Here is an 18,618-nt window from a genome sequence, read left to right as displayed (position 1 = left end):
AGCAACAGAAAGGTGACCAGCCAACCTTTGCAAAGGGCTTTCCACTGTGTGGCAACATGTGGCGCGTTTTATTAACTTTTGAACAGTTTGGGCTAGAAACACTTTTTTCTTAAAATCTACCTATTATGCATCAGATGATAGATTTTGTGGCAAATCTGTAAGTATGCGAAAAACGAAGCAACCAGACAATCGAATAATTCTTGTGGCCCTGCTCATAATGCAGTATATAACCACAAATTTATGTTGAGTGATGCAAAATATTTCAATACAAATTTTGCAGTGAAAACAAAATGTACTCAGTTTGCAAGCAGGCAACCTGTAAACATAAGTAATGTAAAAAATAGTAGTTAGTGAAACAAGGTTTGCTGCCTAGCTTAATTGCATGCAATCTGTGAAAGACTGCCTTTAAATATATTTTGATTTTATTTACGTCTTTCTAAAGCATTATTAACCACCCCATTTAGTGGACTTAGAGAGCTAGATAGGATGAGACTGGGTTGGCATGAGAAATGCGTGCGATTGGGAGAACGCAAATGCTTAAAAAGATGCAACAATGTGCTGCAATTTATGCTGCTAGAGACACCGTATGCTGCACGAATAAGACGCAAATAATGCTTTTATGTTTATTTCCTATTTACCTGTCAGACTCCTTGCAGTTTATATGGGTGTGCTACGGCACCTGCCACACTCCTACGCCCAGTACCAATGATAGTATAAAGACCTTTAGGCCCATATTTATACTTTTTGACGCAAAACTGCGCCAACGCAGTTTTGCGTCAAAAAAATTAGCGCCGGCTAACGCCATTCTGAAGCGCCATGCGGGCGCCGTATTTATTCAATGACGTTAGCTGGCGTTAGCCGCCGGCGCTGTCTGGTGTGCGTTAAAAAAAACGACGTACACCAGGCAGCGCCGGCGTAGGGGGAAAATGGCGTATGGGCGTCCAGAAATGGTGCAAGTCAGGCTGAGGCAAAAAAATCGCCACAACCCGATTTGTGCCATTTGTTTACGACACCCATCCCCCATTGAAATGACTCCTGTCTTAGCAAAGACAGGAGTCATGCCCCCTTGCCCAATGGCCATGCCCAGGGGACTTCTGTCCCCTGGGCATGGTCATTGGCCATAGTGGCATGTAGGGGGGCACAAATCAGGCCCCCCTATGCCACAAAAAAAAAGAAAAAAAAATACTTACCTGGACTTACCTTAATGTCCCTGGGGTGGGTCCCTCCATCCTTGGGTATCCTCCTGGGGTGGGCAAGGGTGGCAGGGGGTGTCCCTGGGGGCAGGGGAGGGCACCTCTGGGCTCATTCTGAGCCCACAGGTCCCTTAACGCCTGCCCTGACCCAGGCGCTAAAATCCGGCGCAAATGCAGGTTTTTTAGACCCGCCCACTCCCGGGCGTCATTTTTGCCCGGGAGTATAAATATGACGCATATGCATCGCAGTCATTTTTTAAGACGGGAACGCCTACCTTGCAGATCATTAACGCAAGGAAGGTGTTCACGCAAAAAAATGACGCTAACTCCATGAACTTTGGCGCTAGACGCGTCTAACGCCAAAGTATATATATGGAGTTAGTTTTGCGTCGAAAAAAACGACGCAAATTCGGCGCCAACGGAGTATAAATATGCCCCTTAATGAAGGAAAGTAGCGCTAGACTATTTTATGCCCTCTACTCTCGTTTGCCTCCACGGCGTGATAAAATAAATTATGGCCACTTTTGTATGTTTGTCTCAAAGCTGAAGTCTGGTCCTTCGTGGAAGACACCTCCGTGAAGTTTGTTCTTTCATGGAAAGAGAAAAGACCCTTCCTGTTGTAAAGACTACACATTGACGTCCTTTAGGTGTCCCCAGATCCCCAGAGGGTTGTAGCTTGTACCCCCACCTTCTCCTTTGCCCCACCACACACACACACACACATATATATATATATATATCAGTTTTAGTTATTTCAAGTAACAATAACTCTTGCCCTAAACAAATTATGACTCATGTCCCCATTTCAGATGCAGTGATGTTAACAAAGATACCATACAACATATCATGAGTGTTGTTGTTGGAATAGAAAGACCTCCACATGGCAAAGGAGGTGCACCTCTGCCCTGAGTGCCCCAACTCTAGGGATCATGCATGTGTGGCATGACGTTGGCCTGTTTCATGGATTGCTTTCTTACTGGACCAGGAGGGGCACCCAAAGTGCTACCCTCATAGAGGTGGAGGCTACTTCCTTCACCACAAGTTAAGCAGCTCATGCAATTGGTGGCAGCATACCATGTAGTGATCAGTAGGAATGAGCAGGTACTTTTTAACCTGTGTCACTAGAGTGAGGCCTAGAGGCTCACTCAGTTAATATTCCACCACTGTGTGCCTAACTAACACTATGCCTACATCTGCTTGATGTGTAGTGCTGCCTAGCGCATGAGAGCTTATCTGTGCTGGGTGTATACATGCCTGGGGATGGTACAATACAGGGATAGTGCAGTACTGTGTAGTGAGTGCATTTTATGGGTGCGCCAGATATATGTGTGCCGATGAGTGGTACAATACATGAAGGATGGAGTGCTGTTCAGTGCTTACATGATTAATTCATGTTCTGAATGTATGTGTGCCTATGAGTGGTACAGTACATGAAGGATGTAATGCTGTTCAGTGTATACATGTTAAATGTATGTGCTAGATGTATGTGTGCCTGTCACTGGTTCAGTACATGAAGGATACAGTGCTGTGCAGTGCGTGCATGTTAAACAAATGTGCAGGATGTATGGGATCCTACGAATTGTGCACTACACTAAGGATACAGTGCTGTGTGGGTAGGTAATATACATGCACTGGGTGTATCTCTGCCTATGAATGGTATAATACATGGAGGGCCATGGGTTCAATTTTTGGAGACTCGGGCCAACATTGTGAAACATGGATCACTGACATAATAGCGGAACCAACAATATCTTGAAACAAAAATATAGTGTCCAAAATATAAATTGTAAAATATTGTTTTCCTATGCTTATAATGGTAAGTACAACAATATTGAAAACAAATATCCTAAAAAAAAACTATATAAATATATATATATATATATATATATATATATATATATATATATATATATATGTGTGTGTATATATATATATATATATATATATATATATATATATATACATTTTAAAATAGCAAATCTTAAATAGGGTACTATATAACATTAATATATTGTAAAATACATAGATTTAAATAATATTTAATACTATCTAAAAATATATATTTCTATAAACATATACATACATATATATGTATCTGTATATTTAGATAAAAATATACATAAAGTAACACTATTATTAAAAGCATATTTTTCAAATGATATTGCATATTTTGTTATTTTTTAATGTACTACTATAAAAATACACTGTGTAAATGAAACCTAAAAAATATTAACAAATCAATTGTAAAACATTAAATACATTTCAAATAATTATTTTACATATATATATATATATATATATATATATATACCTGAGAGATTTGGTAGCATCCCACGAATGGAGGCGCTGTGTACATATATATATATATATATATATATATATATATATAAATATATATATATATATATATATATATATATATAGATCGATAGATAGATATACAAACAACTTAAAATACAGAAATAAACAAATTATGTTAATAGATATATTTAGCAACACAAAAGAATGATGGACGGAGTGCTGAAACGTTTTATACATTCACTCCTGCTCACAGATCTGGTTTAAATCCATCATTTCTTTTGCTCACCATGCCATCTCAGTTTGGACCCAGCCATATGCAAATCACTCTTGACACTGCTCCCTGTCAGAACAGTCCAGCCTGAAATGCTAAGCCAGATCCTCCCTGAACCAGAAACAAGGATAGGTTTTAGGATATCACTCCTCGTCTGAAAGGCTAGCTTGAATTCAGTGCTACAGTGAGCAAGGGACCCATGAATGGGCATACCTTTGCCACTTAGGGCAACTTTAGCAACACAAAAGGATGATGGATGGTGTGGTGAAACATTTCAAACACTCACCCCCAGTCACAGACTTGGTTTAAATCCATCATTCTTTTGCTCACGATGCCACCCATTTTGGACCCAGCCCCAGGCAAATCAGTCTTGACCCTGTTCCACATGGGAACAATCCAGCCTGAACTGCCAGGCCAGGTCCTCCCTGGACCGGAAACAAGCATCCATGGAGTGGTTTCGGGGTATCACCCCTAATCAGCCAGGGTAGCTTGAATCCAGTGGTGCAGTGAGCAAGAGACTCACGTCTGGGCATACCCTTGCCACTTAGGCTGCACATGGGGGGTTAAAATGTGCTATTCCCACTCCAGTCTGTCCAGTAGTAGGGAAAGCATTGGACTTTGTAGTCGTAGCTTTTCATATTAGCACTCCAGTCTGTGCAGCAGTATGGAAAGCACTGGGCCTTTGAGGGTTTACATTTACCATTCCCACGCCAGTCTCTGCTACAGTAGGAAAAACATTTGACTTCAGAGGGGTAAACTTTACTATTCCCTCTCCAGTCTGTGCAACAGTAGGAAAAGCGTTGGACTCCAGAGGAGTTATATTTACTATTACCATTCCAGTCTGTACAACAGTAGAGAAAGCCCTGGCCTTAAGAGGGGTTATGTTTCTTATTTCCACTCCAGTCTGTGCAACATTAGGAAAAGTGTTTAACTTCGGAGGGATTACATTTACTATTCTCACTCCACTTTGTGCAACAGTCCGGAAAGCGCTGGACTTCAGAAGGGAAAAATGTACTATTCCCACTCCAGTTTCTTCTACTGTAGGGAAAGCGTTAGATTTCAGAGGGGGTAAGATTTACTATTCCCACTCCAGTCTATGCAACAGTACGGAAATCATTCAGACTTTGAAGGGGTAACATTTACTATTCCCAATCCAGTCTGTGCAACAGTAAAGAAAACATTGGACTGTTGAAGGATTAAATTCACTATTCCCACCCCTGTCTGTGCAACAGCAGGGAAAGCTTTGGACTTCAAAGGGGTTAATTTACTATTCCCACTCTAGTCTGTGCAACAGTAAGGAAAGCGTTTGACTTCGGAGGAGTAACATTTACTATTCCCACTGCAGTCTGTGCACCAGTAAGGACTACGCTGGGCTTCAGAGAGGTGAATTTTACTATTTCCACTCCAGTCTGTGCAACAGTAGGGAAACCATTGGGAGTTCAGAGGAATTGAGTTTACTATTCCCACTCCAGTCTGTGCAACAGTAGGGAAAGCGTTGGAGTTTGGAGGGGTAATATTTACTATTTCCACTCCAGTCTGTGCAGCAGTAGGGAATGTACTTCACTTCAAACACATAACATATTTGAATAAGCCTATTAATTTACAATAATCATACATTTATATTTATATATAACAATGAAAACAGTTTACATGATTATTAAACACATTCATAATTAATTATCAATTTAAAAAACTGTTATTTATTTAATATTTATTTACCTTCACACACTAGTCAGTCAGTCAAATTCATTTGTTTAGCAAATTGCCATAAAATCACAAATCCATTAAATACAAGTTAAAATTTTAAAATTTTTAAATTTCCCAAAACATCGGGTTAAAATATCATCCATCACAGCTTATTTCTTAAATGTTGGAAATAACATTATAAGACATTTTATGATCATGGCCTATGTCTAAGTCAAGTTATACAACTGCATCAGCAGATTCATATTGTTTCCTAATAGCAGTAGCAGATCTAATAAAGCACTGTTTTATCACCTTCTTTGCATTTGTGGGCAGAGACGTTGGGTCTGTAAACATATTTTCAAGCCCCAGATTTTGAAAATACATTTTCAGATGTAAAAGACAAGGGATTCTGTTCATATTGGCCAATTGCAATCATGCAATCTTGTACCAAACTGGCCTTGGGGCTTCTCCAGCATCTGACCCACAGTACAAGGGGAGCAACAGCAATCAAGTCCTCCAGGTACTTCAGACCCAGTTCCTCGTGACAGATAATATTTGCTGCGTTCTTAGGTACCAACAGCAATCTATGTGCAAACTCATTCACAATATGTTGTAACGAATCAGCTTTGCCATAACTTCACAGCCCCGCCCCATATGTAGCTGCTGATACACATTTAGATATGGAGCGTCACCATCTGAGGTATTGGCCTGTGAACTAGTTTACAAGCAAAGCCAAATATTGCTTCTGTATTTCTTACCAGTTGATCAGTCTTGGCCTTAAGATGGGAAATCCATAGCATAGAGGAGCTTACATGCATACCTAAATAGCAAAAGTCTTTCACCTAGTTAATAATGTTTCCTCCCATAGTAAATTGTTTAGACTTTGTATTTCGGGGGCCACACGTCACTACATAGGACTTTGTAAAATTTACTTTCAGATCAAGGTCCTGCATAAAATATAGAAAAAGAACTAACAGACCTTGGAGGCCATTAGCAGAACGTTCAATTAAAACAGCATTGTCTGCATACAGTAAGACTGGAAGCTGTCTCTGCCACATCCTTGGAAAGTCCTTCCCATACTTTAGAAGAAAGTCATATAACCCATTTATGTATATTAAAAATAAAAATGGAGCTAAGATGCAACCCTGTCGTACCTCTCGCCTTGATGGAATCGGGGATGTTCTTTCGCCTGTAAACTGTACTGCACAGAGACCATCAGTTCTGTGTGTGGGCGTTTTATTAACACCAGCAGATTTGAGTCAATACCCAGAGTTTCCAAGATTTGCCAAAGCCTCTCTCTATTTACCAGATCGAAGGCACTCAAGAGGTCAATAAATACCATGTGTATGGCTCCTTTTTTTTGCTGTTACATATTTGTTTTTTTTGCTGTTACATATTAGCTAAGAATGAGGTGCAAGTTTAAGGCTTGATCAACTGTGCCTAAACCGGGCCTGAAACCATATTGAATTGGGGAAAGAATCTTTGCCTTCGCCACCCATTCCTCCAGACGTGACAGGGTCACACTTCCTAATATCTTAGCGATAGAATCTGTAAGGGAGATTGCCCTATAACAAGTTGGATCTTGTCTTTTACTCTTTTTAAAAATAGGGATAATTATGGCCAGTTTCCATGAAGAAGGTATGTCGCTCTTTACTATGCTTCTTAGAACATTTGTGAGTAGGGGGCCCAAAAATGTGGCATGGTTTTAAATAAATCTACTGGAACCCCATCCGGACCAGGTGCCTTCCCTGGCCTAGAGAGGTTTATTGCTGTAATGACCTCTTGTAGGTCAATAGGAATATCTAATGCAATTGGGTTTATTTCCACGGGTTTCTGGTTTGTAATTCAGTCCCCTTCATGGTGTTGTTCATTTTCAGACTGAAATGCCCTAGCCTAATTTCGTACTCAGGCATTTTCTGAAATCAATCATTCATCTGCTTTTGTGACTTGATCAGAGAAGTAAAGGTGATTTATCACCATCCAAAATTTAGTAGTGTCCTTTTATTGGGTAGCTGCCATTATATCTTCCTTGGCCTTGGCTCTAATCTCTGATTTCCTCTCTTCCGGTGTTGCCTTGTACTGATCCCTTGCCTTTTTAACTAAGTCACAGGAATAAGCGATTGATTAAAGTGCTTTTTTAGATTTTTTTGAGCAGCTGTTCACGCGGAGTTAAACCATCGGTGCACTGCTGGTCCCAATGTTGACCTATCATTGACCAATGCCACAGAAATGGCATTGCTTAGATGCTCGTATTCCTGTACTATAGGGTCATGGGTTGGCCGATGTGTTAGGCAAAGATTAATAGAGTCTAGCTTTTGTTCAATGATTCTATGATTGAAGGCCTTTTGATCAACCTTTTCCCATTTCATAAGCAGACCTGAGTTTTTATTAAAAGCAAGATTTTCTCTCCCTTCCCTATTCTTTAGACCTGATTTAATGTTATGAACCAGGTTAAATGCATAGAGGATTATGATCACTGGCACAGCGCTGAACTATCTTGAAATTGAGAATTAAAGCTGATAAGGATAAAATCAATGAAGCTCCCTGTGGAAATCCCTGTAAATGTCAGAATTTTCTGAATATATTGAGGTGCTTTCTACCTTGCAAACATGAAGCCATATTTTCTAATAAAGATATTCAAAGCATCCCTTTCGTCTGTATGATTAAAATGGGTCGTATGCTCTCTTCCCTCAATCAGGAAGCTACACACATGAGAGCCTTCTGATTGACATAGAGGTATATTGAAATCTCCTGCCCTGAACATGATTAGTTCTTTGTCCTAGAGCTGAGTAGATGAGTCGTAGAAATCCATTACATCCTCAAGGCTTTTCCTCAAAATGCCATATGGGATATTATTATAAAAATGTATTAACAGAATACCCTTTCTCTCCTCAATTGATAATAGGACAATCATAAATTAAGGTGAGGACCAAATTAGGGATGCCTCCATTTTTCATACGTTTAACTAAACAAGAACCGAGAGACCCCCCTTTTGTCCTTGATGCTATAGATGGAATTGCTGGTTGATGTGAAGTTAGGTAACCATCCAGACAAAAAGGCTCTGTCGACCAAGTCTCCTGTAGGAAGATTATATCATACATGGATACAAAATTTAACCAGTCTGGGTTTTTTCTTTTTAACTGGAGTCCGGCTATGTTCCAGCCAGTCAGTGTTAGAAATTGATGTCCCAATCCTAGAGCTGGATCTTTCATAATGGTAGTAGAAACCAAATCCCAAGGGAGGGAACTTGACAGGTCCACCTCTCCCTCTAATGGAGATATGTCTTGACCTTCTCCTCCCTTCACACACTATACCCCTACAAACCTAATAGTCCATACTTAAACTATAACTGAAATAAATAAGTACTACACAACTAATAATCAATTAAATAATTATTAAAATGTGAATAATTCATTGTTCATTATTACTTAAATAACTTCCCACATTGTATCCCTGCAAACCCATCAGCCTGCACTTAATACATAACTTAAAATAATGATTGCACAATTTACATATTTAATAATAAATTCATATTTAATTGCTAACTTTTACCTAATTATCTTCCCACTATAAAACCCTAGAAACTCAGCTGCTTGTACCGAATATACAACTTAAAATATATATAATTATTATACAATTTACATAATCAATAATCTATTAAATAATTATTATTACATGAATAGGTAATTGTTAATTATCACTTAATTAACTTCTCACCCTACACCCCTAGAAGCCCAGTAGCCATCACCTAATATATAGCTAAAAAAATATAATTATTACACAACTTACATGATAAATAATCAATTAGATAATTAATACTAAAATAATAATTACTTGTTAATTAAGTATTACTTAATTAACTTCCCAACCTATACCCTCTCAAACCCGGCAGCCGCACTTAATATATAACATTAAAAAAAAAAATTACACAATTTACATAATTATTAGTTAGTTAAGTAAATATTTATAAGTTAATAAAGAAAAGTGCAGGACACAAACACCGCTCTCCACTGTCAGAAAGGCTGGCAGCTCGATGCTATGTTTTTAAGGGGTCTTAAACAGACACATTTCCAAAGTCTCTGCTTAGCCCCATCTTTGAGTCAATCCACTTCAGACAATGTGGATGGAATCTGCCTACACACAATCTGTTGGGGAGGGGGATCACCATTTTAGACACAGGAGCTAACAGGCCCTCTTGGGTCAATTTCCACCCTCTTAGTAAAGAAGAAACCTGTATGGGAATAAAAAGCTATGAGTCTGCAAAGCAAAAGCCCCCTATGCAGTGGACCAACTTTGCAACAATTGAGAAAGATCTGATTAACTGTAGCAGGAGAGTTAAAATTTATAATAATGCAATCCCCTTCACAAAACTTCTTCAACGAGCCCACCCAATCTCCCCTTCCTCACCTTTAGCATTGAATATACCATTGAGAATGGGACGTTAGCGTTACTATGTAACCAATGGTTGACCTTGTTTTTAAGTTCTGTATAAGTCTCTGTACTATTTAACTGTAAACTGGGTGCATTAGTAATTATTGCCACATATGGGCTGGCCTCCAGGGGAAGATGTAGAACCTCTTGAAGTATCACTACTTCTTGCCATCTTCTGGGTGTTTCCAGCCTGACATTTAGAAGTCACCCTGTCATCCTTGGTCATTGAATTGGTACCATTTTCTCCCGTGTTATTAGTGGCTGCATCTCCAAAGTGTCAAGCCTCCGAAACTTGGCTGGGGCATTCCAGCTAGGTCCTTGCTCAGGGGCAGTCCGGCATAGGCACTTTTATGAGCAAGATTGCAATATACTTTGAGATGTGATGAGGTTCCTTCTTGGCACAGTAGAGCACCATCCTGTAACCCAGACAATATAGAATTGCTCTGAGGCTGGATCTGTAGGGAGGAGATTGTAGGCAATGAATTGTGGGACTTGAATAGCTGGGCAACCCCCCAAATTCTCTTCAATGGCTATTAGGTGGTTTTCTATAGGACGCAATCTTTTGACTAACTCCTCCACTATATGATCTATTATTAGGGCAACTATGTTGACAGGACCCTCCTGGAGCCTCTCAGCCATTCCTCTTTCAATTCCAGACCTGCATGCATGTTTGTACTTTAGGGAATCATCCCCTCGCTTTCTTTTCTCTTTAACAGCTGGGATCTCTGTCACACATTGACCGAAGGGCCCAGTAAAACCAACAGGAGCTCTGCCCTAGATTGATCAGTCAAATAGGTGTCCGATGTCTCTTGACAACCATCTCACTTAACTCCCTGTTGGTTAGTCCTTGGGGCTGGTTGAGGTGTCAGCAGTAACTGGGGTGGCGAGGAAGAGGTGGCCAGTGGTGCTTCAATGGACAGACATTGTTCAGCAGATTCAAACTCCTTTTCTATGGCTCCAACCACTTTTTGTAAGAAGCTGTCTAATGTACAGTTACCTCTAAAACTATCCTGTGAAGTTGCTACTTTCCGTTTGCCCATCTTTCCCTGGTACCAAAAGCATAAGCGATACAATCAAAATAGTCTCAGCTCTTGTAGAGCCACTGACTATCAGCAATTGGAAGCTGCAAACCTAGTTGTCAAATGAAGTGCCACTTAATGTAGGCAAGGGAGTGTGTGGACACGTTAGGGGGATGGCCCAGCCCTGCCTTGTCCTGCAGATGATGGGCAAAGACAGGCCTGCACTTGGCTCCTCAAGCGCACCTGATGGCACGCGCAGCCGCGCCTCCTGCCGCTAAGGGTGCTGGTGGCTGTAGTCCTCCAGGGGTCTGGGCCTCCCTCTGCTGCTAAGTGTGTCCCACATAGTGGGTGGCGCTGACTCCTCAAGAGAGCCCGATAGCGCAAACAGCCATGGCTCCTGCCGCTAAGGGTTCTGGGGGCTGTAGTCCTCCGGGCCCCCTCTGCTGCTAAGTGCATTCGATTTGAGTTAACGTGCAATAGACACAGTTGCAGGCCTGCTGAGAATAACACCCGTAGAGCTATTAGCAGTGCACTTGTACTGGCCTGAATTAGTCGGGCTGAGTGAGAGGATAGTCAAACCAGACTGCACCTCAACACTGCCCAGCTTTCCATCCAATCTCTGCCCATTGAATGCCCAAGATATGTGAGCCGTGTTGGGCTCAGCGGAGCAAAACAGCTGTACACACCCGCCCGGCTTTTGGATAGAAGATAAGGGTTCAGAGACAAAACGAAGAGGCAAATCTGCTGTAGCGCTGGAATACAGGACCACAAATGTGATGAAAAACAATGTTTGTAAAGATCCGGTAAAGGTCCGGGATCAGAACGAGTAGTGCAAGATGAGGGCGCAAAGTTCCAAAGGATGGAGACGGTCTTACTGGTGCCTTCTGCACCCGAGCAGCACATCCCGCAGGGTGCCGATCTGGAGTGGACCCTCCATGGCCGAAGGACCTGCCTTACTTTACTTTGCTTCAAGAATATTATCAATAGGTAGGACTGCTAGCCAAGGTGATCCCCCACCCCAACAGAGTGTGTGTACGTGGATTCCATCCACATTTTCTGAAGTGGACTGACTCAAAGATCGGGCTAAGCAGGGACCACCAGGAGGAGGGGGTCGAAGGTAGACTTTGATGTGCTCAATTTTCCCAGCTGCAGAGATGTTTGTCTGGAGGCTGAACCGATGCAAACATTAATTCCTGTGGGTTTACCTCAGATTCAATCACAAGCATCGTCCAAGAAGACAGTTAACATTATCAGCTGGAATATAACAGGGCTAAATGCCATAATGTGCATCCCAGAATGTTTTTTTTTTTATAGACGAGCATATGATTTGCGTATTCTAGGAAACATGGGCCTTGGAGCCCAGGCATAGACCAGGGTACAAAAGCTATTGGGTTCCAGCGAACAGGGTGTCTTTCAGCAGACCCTCTGGGGTTTTCTTATTTGGATCAGTGGCTCCCTCAAGTGCCAAGTGAGAGAATTGGATGTGGATTGTGCTGATTTACAGGACTAAGGGCCAGATGAAGGAAGCCGTTTGCATGGTGCAAACTGCGAAAATCGCAGTTTGCGCCATGCAAACAGCCTTCTGCAATGTATATTCACAATTTGCGAGTCGGTACAGACTCGCAAATTGTGAATGCGACTCGCAAATAGAAAGGGGTGTTCCCTTCCTAATTGCGACTCGCATCGCAATGCAGAATTGCTTTGTGACTGCGAATGCGGTCGCAAAGCAATTCGCAGTTACCACCAGTGTCACACTGGTGGTAACTCATTCGCAAAAGGGAAAGGGTCCCCATGGGACCCCTTCCCCTTTGTGAATGTTGCCCAAAAGGTTTTTTCAGAGCAGGCAGTGGTCCAATGGACCACTGCCTACTCTGAAAAAACGAAACCAAATGGTTTCGTTATTTTTTTTATTTTGCAACTTGTTTTCCTTTAAGGAAAACGGGCTGCAAAATAAAAAATAAAAAACTGCTTTATTTAAAAAGCAGTCACAGACATGGAGGTCTACTGACTTCAGCAGGCCACCATCCCTGTGAGTTCAGGGACTCGCTATGGGGTCGCAAAATGCGACCCACCTCATTAATATTTATGAGGTGGGTCTTTGCGACCCCATGGCGAGTCGCAGACGGTGTCTGAGACACCGTTCTGCATCCGATATTGCGACTCGGAAATTGCGAGTCGCACCGACTCGCAATTTCCGAGTCGCAATATCGGAAATTCGTACATCTGGCCCTTAGTTCTGTCCACCCATAAAGAGCAATCGCTACTACTGGTAAACATCTATAGTAGGAGCATTGGAAGAAGCTGTGAATCCGAAGTGTTAAGTGCTCTGGAACATATGTTAGCCAGCAGAAACAGTGCCCATTATATCCTGATTGCTGGGGACTTTAATGCTACATTTGAGCCTTATCCATTGGCGCAGGAGCTCTATCAAGAAGAGAACAGTCTATGTGGTATCCTGCAATTACTGAAAATCAAAGGACGCAGTCTGACTAGAGTGGCACTCCAAATTGTTAATATCATGCTTGCCCACGGTCTTCGAGCATGTAATGGGCGCTCTTGCTCATACGTAAATCCCTCTCCTACATTTAGACGAGGGATATGTAGGAGTCATATTGACTACTTCTTACTAGATATATGCTTCTGGGGACATATGGAAGACATGGTGGTAGCAGAGCACGAGGAAAGCGACCATGATCCACTGATACTTACTACCAGGAGTTTTCTACCTGTAATTGGGGCCCCTGTTTCTAAGGATTTTGATTGGTATCTCACTATGACAAATGATAGGCAGAGTGTTAAGTGATCAACTCTTTCCCGTGTGCCATTGAAACCATTTACTGATTACTGGTAAGCCAAATGGATCTCATGCTCCAATTCAGGCAGGATGAGGGAAGGATGCTGGCTGAGCATTTGAGATTATTTGATTGCCTGAAAGAGCTATTTGTTAAAGAGGCTACAGGCAAAATGGGAATTAAGTGAAATGATAGGTGGCATAGTAGATCTTGCAAAGAAGCTAAGAATAGGCTATTGAGGGATCTTAGGAGAGAGAATAGAGACCCAATTAAACAATTGAGGAAAAACTATAGGCTAGAGTTGACCAAGGCATGGAGAATCTGGGAAGAGATGTGTTGGATAGCCCTTTTGGAGGCAGCAAGAAAGAAGGATGCCAGCAAGTTTTGGAAATTGTTTTCAAACGAAAGTGGGGTATCCCAGCCTCTGTCTGGGGCATCAATTCTTCCTGATGAATGGGTCAAACACTTCAGTTCGCTCTACTATGGGATTGATGAGTTCAATCCCATAGAGAGGAGTGTTAGTAGGGAAGAGAGTGTATCCCCAACCAAGTTTTCAGTATCTGATACTAGGGTAGCAATATCTTCCCTTGAGTGGGGCAAAGCCCCCGGCCTCAATAAAATACTGGTTGACCTCTATAAGTCAAACCTTGACATCTGGGCACCTTACTTAAATAAGGTCTGTAATGCAGTGGCTGCAGGTGCGCCCATCCCCTATACATGGAAAAGGGGAGAAATAGCCCCCCTCTACAAGAAAGGAAATCCTAGCAAGCCATCTAATTATTGGCGTATAAGCCTGCTAGATAACATCCCCAAAAATTTTGCGAAACAGATTTTGAACCGTTTGGAGGAGTGGATCGAGGAGAGTGGGGCCATTTCGAATTTGCAGGCAGGATTTAGGCCTGCAGTTAGCACAATCGATCAAGTGATGAAGTTTATGGCAATCAGATGGAAGATAGTGGATATCAGTGAAGGGAACTTACATGTTGCCTTCATCGATCTCCGTGCAGCCTTCAATCTGGTTCCCAGACATAAGCTGTGGTACACATTGAGCAAAATGGGAGTTCCTAGTGGACTCTTGAACTTAATTGTTCGACTCCATGAAGATAAGTTTCCCCGAATTAGATGTGGCTGGGAAGGTGAACTGACAGACCTAGTTATCACTGAGAGGGGATGCGGCAAGGCTGTGTTCTTACCACCACCCTCTTTCTCTTGTACATTAGCAACTGCATCAAGTATTTAAATAATTGCATGAATGACTTGCCACGGTTGGCTGGTCGGAATATTCCGGGTCTGTTTTATGTGGATGACACCATTATTATGGTGAAATCACCTAGGGGACTACAAAAGTTAGTTGATCAATTTTGCTTGTTTTGGAAAGACTTTGACCTTAAGGTAAATGTCAGGAAAACAAAACTGATGATTTGCTGCCAGGGAAAGAAGAATGTGAATGCTAGCATAACAATGAATTCTGTCATTCTAGAAAGAGTCAATGAGATCGACTATTTGGGGATCAGATTGATGGATTCAGGTAGAGGGGAAGCACATATTAGTAAAAGTGCCCATATCATATGTCACTGAGGAGGGGCTTTGAACCGCAAAGCTAAAGCTACAGTAAGTCCCCCTTTAAACTCCATTGTGGAAATCTATAAGGCCCAGGCTAGGGGAGCCGCCCTATATGGAGCAGAATTGTGGGGCTTTTCTAGCTAGCAGAATATCCTACAAGTCAAAGAATACAACTTCATCAGACACATAGCTAGGGTAGGTAAGGGCACCCCATCAGTACCTTTGAGACTGGATCTTGGGTTGAATAACACTAAAGACCATGCAGCCCTGAAGCCCTCCTTATAATGGATTCGGCTCTGGAAGACAGAGGAACTGGAACCTTTCAGGAAGGGAATCAGAGATTTATTAGGGAGCTCGAGCTGTTTAGATAAAGTTAGTTGGCTGCAGAAATGAAATCGGCATGGGTCGAATTGGGCTTCTCCCAGTTTTGGGGGAACCCTGAATCGATCCCAGCCAATGCGGCCATTCTTGTCAAGCAGAGATATTGAGGAAGGGTAAATGATTCGATTTCCCAGAGGAGCAGGTTGCGTCACTTAACGTCAGAATTTTTGCTTGTCAAGCAGGAGCGACGGGCTGAACATTTCTTTGACCTGCCCATACCTGCCTGTGCTCGTTCCCTATTTCTTCAGTTTAGATAGAGTACCCTACGGTTAATGCTTTCACTGCTCGATGGTCGTCAAACAGTTTTGAAGACAACAAATGCAAACTGCCAATTATGTGTGGAATCAATCAAACATTTTCTTTTTTTCTGTCCTAAATATAACAACCCTAGGAAAAAATTGATTATCCCACTTTGCAAATCTTTGTTTCTTTACAACCATGATAATGCCTATATAATTTGTAAACGCAACACATCTACAATGGTAGTAAGTGTTGTTTCTAAATATCTGTCGGCTGCCTGGTCTACCTGTCACAGAGCCCTTAAAGCACTTGGAGATGATGGCCCAGAACAAGAGTTTTTAGCTGCAGTGGTTTAGAGCCCTCATAACATTTGGATAGGATGGTTCAGGAAAAGAGTTTATATTTGCGATGTTTTGCACAGGGTTACTGGACCAGTCTCAAAAGCATGACATTTATTTTTTTTCTTTTATCTCTGTATCACCATCAATGTTTAATGTTTATTGAATTCATAAATGTGACACACCAACAGGTGCAATAAGTGCTAAGATAATCACTTGTGGAAGACTGGGTCTATCCAGTGTTGAAGCTTTCAAACCACTTGTTAGGGATGGTTTATAATAAGAGCATTTATATCTACAAACTTTTGCACAAGATCACTAGTCCAGGCTCAAGCAGGAATGGTTTTATATGGTTTTACTTGAAGCAGATTTTAAGACTGTATTGATCACAACCTATGCCAATTATTGAGATGTAATGTTTTGTGCACCTTAGTTCTTTGACTCTTATTATTATAGTTTTAAAGCTGTTGGTACTACAAATTTGGGGAGTTCCCAAACAATTATGTATTTTATTGTATTAGATGTATTTTACACTCAGATTTTGAACTTTTGCCTTTTTAATTGTGATTCTTGTTTGACTCTGAGATTTTATGTTTCGATATGCCAATAAAACAAACAAACAATAGGTTAATAATGAATGGGTAGTTAATTATACATAATTGGATTCCCACATCATATACCTACAAAATGAGCAACCTGCTATGACACTAAAATGTGCTATTAGCATTTAAATAAAATATTATACATCACTTAAAATTGCAAACTAAATTTAGAAATATTATTAACAAATATACAAGCAATAATAACACGTAAAATAATATATGACCTACAACACAAACAGATCTTTAAAAACAATATTTTTGACAAGTATATTGGTGAAAACGATATTAACAACAACAATAATCTTGACAACAATATTACTTACCAAAAAATCAATAATCTTGACAACAATATTTCTGCATCACAATATTTTTGTATCATTATGTTTTTTCCCATAGTTTTGTAACCCAATATTTAAAACATGGGGGCAGATTTAACAGCGCCTAGCACCTCCTTGTGCCACATTAGTGTCATTTTTTTATGCTAATGTGGCCCAACGAGACCAAAATCTCTGTGCCAAATTTATAAAGTGGTGCAATGCATGCATTGCGCCAATTTGTGCTACATTATGCCGGCGCCAGGCATAATGTATGCAAAGGGGGTGTTCCCCCCTTGAAGGGGCCCAAAAAACGGACGCGTAGAAATCTCAGAGATTTATTTGCTTCATTTTTAGCAGCACTTCCAATGCCTGCTCGAAGCAGGAGTTAAAAGGAGGCACACTATTGTTTTAAATGGGCCTCAATGGGATTTGCAGGATTAGTGTCTACATTTTTTACGCTAATCTTGCAAAGCGCCAAACTAGCATCCAAAAAGTTTCACGTTAGTTCCCCTAACTACCGCCATAATGCACTGTATCTTAGATACAGTGCACACACTGTGGCATTAGGGGGGTGCTAAGGGGTGCAAGGAAAGTGGCGCCGCACTGGGTGCAGCGCCACTTTTCTTAAATCAGGCCATTAATATTTTGTCGAAATATGGTGAAACATGGAGAGGAAATAGGGTAACTCCCCCAGACAGATTTGTGCACTGCTGCATTCCTGTAAGTGAGATACACGCTGGCATCCTCTGTACACTTCAAAGGGTGCTCTTTGATTCAGTGAGAGATCACAAGGAAGAGGCCTGGGCACATCTCAGGAAGGACATTGGGCTAATGAGAGAATGACAAATCTGCAGCACTGGGGCCCTGGGCTTACCTTTTGATGCACTTATCACAGTGGCTGGCATCCAGGTGTAAACTCCAGTCTCTCCCAAGGCCTTTGTTGTGAGGCTATCAGCTTTGAAGTCGCTCCTGCTATGACAGACTGCTTTCAAGAGGAAGAGAGGGCAGAGGAATAGGCACTTCAAAAGAACCAGGCCCTCAACATAAACTTCAGACTCAGACTTTGAATCACATTTAGGCCCTCATTACGACTTCAACGGTCTTTTCCTATGATCGCCGAAGCCACGGGCGCCAGAAGACCGCCTGTTCTGGCAGTCTTACGACCGCCATATTACAAGTACTGAAGGATTTCCGCCACAATTTGGGAGGAAATCCTACAGTAGTCGTGCTGGCGGTTGGAGTTGCAGGGGAGGTTTGACCACTGGCCCTGCCCCGCCAAAAGGACTCCACCAGCTGTATTATGACCTGTAATACGGCCTGGCGGTGTCCTGATGGTGGGGCGTTGCCGGCGATGTAAGCACCTGTTCCCGTTCCCTGTCGGACGACCTCCTCGTTGGACAAGGTAAGTCGATCGTCTGACAGGGATGGGAGGGAGGGGGGTGGTGTATGTGCATGTGTGAGTGGGTGTTGTCTGCGTTTGTGAT

Source organism: Pleurodeles waltl, chromosome 8, assembly GCF_031143425.1.
Source record: "Pleurodeles waltl isolate 20211129_DDA chromosome 8, aPleWal1.hap1.20221129, whole genome shotgun sequence".
NCBI lineage: Eukaryota > Metazoa > Chordata > Amphibia > Caudata > Salamandridae > Pleurodeles > Pleurodeles waltl.
The sequence above is the reverse complement of the archived record's forward strand: the minus strand, read 5'-3'. Positions refer to the sequence as shown.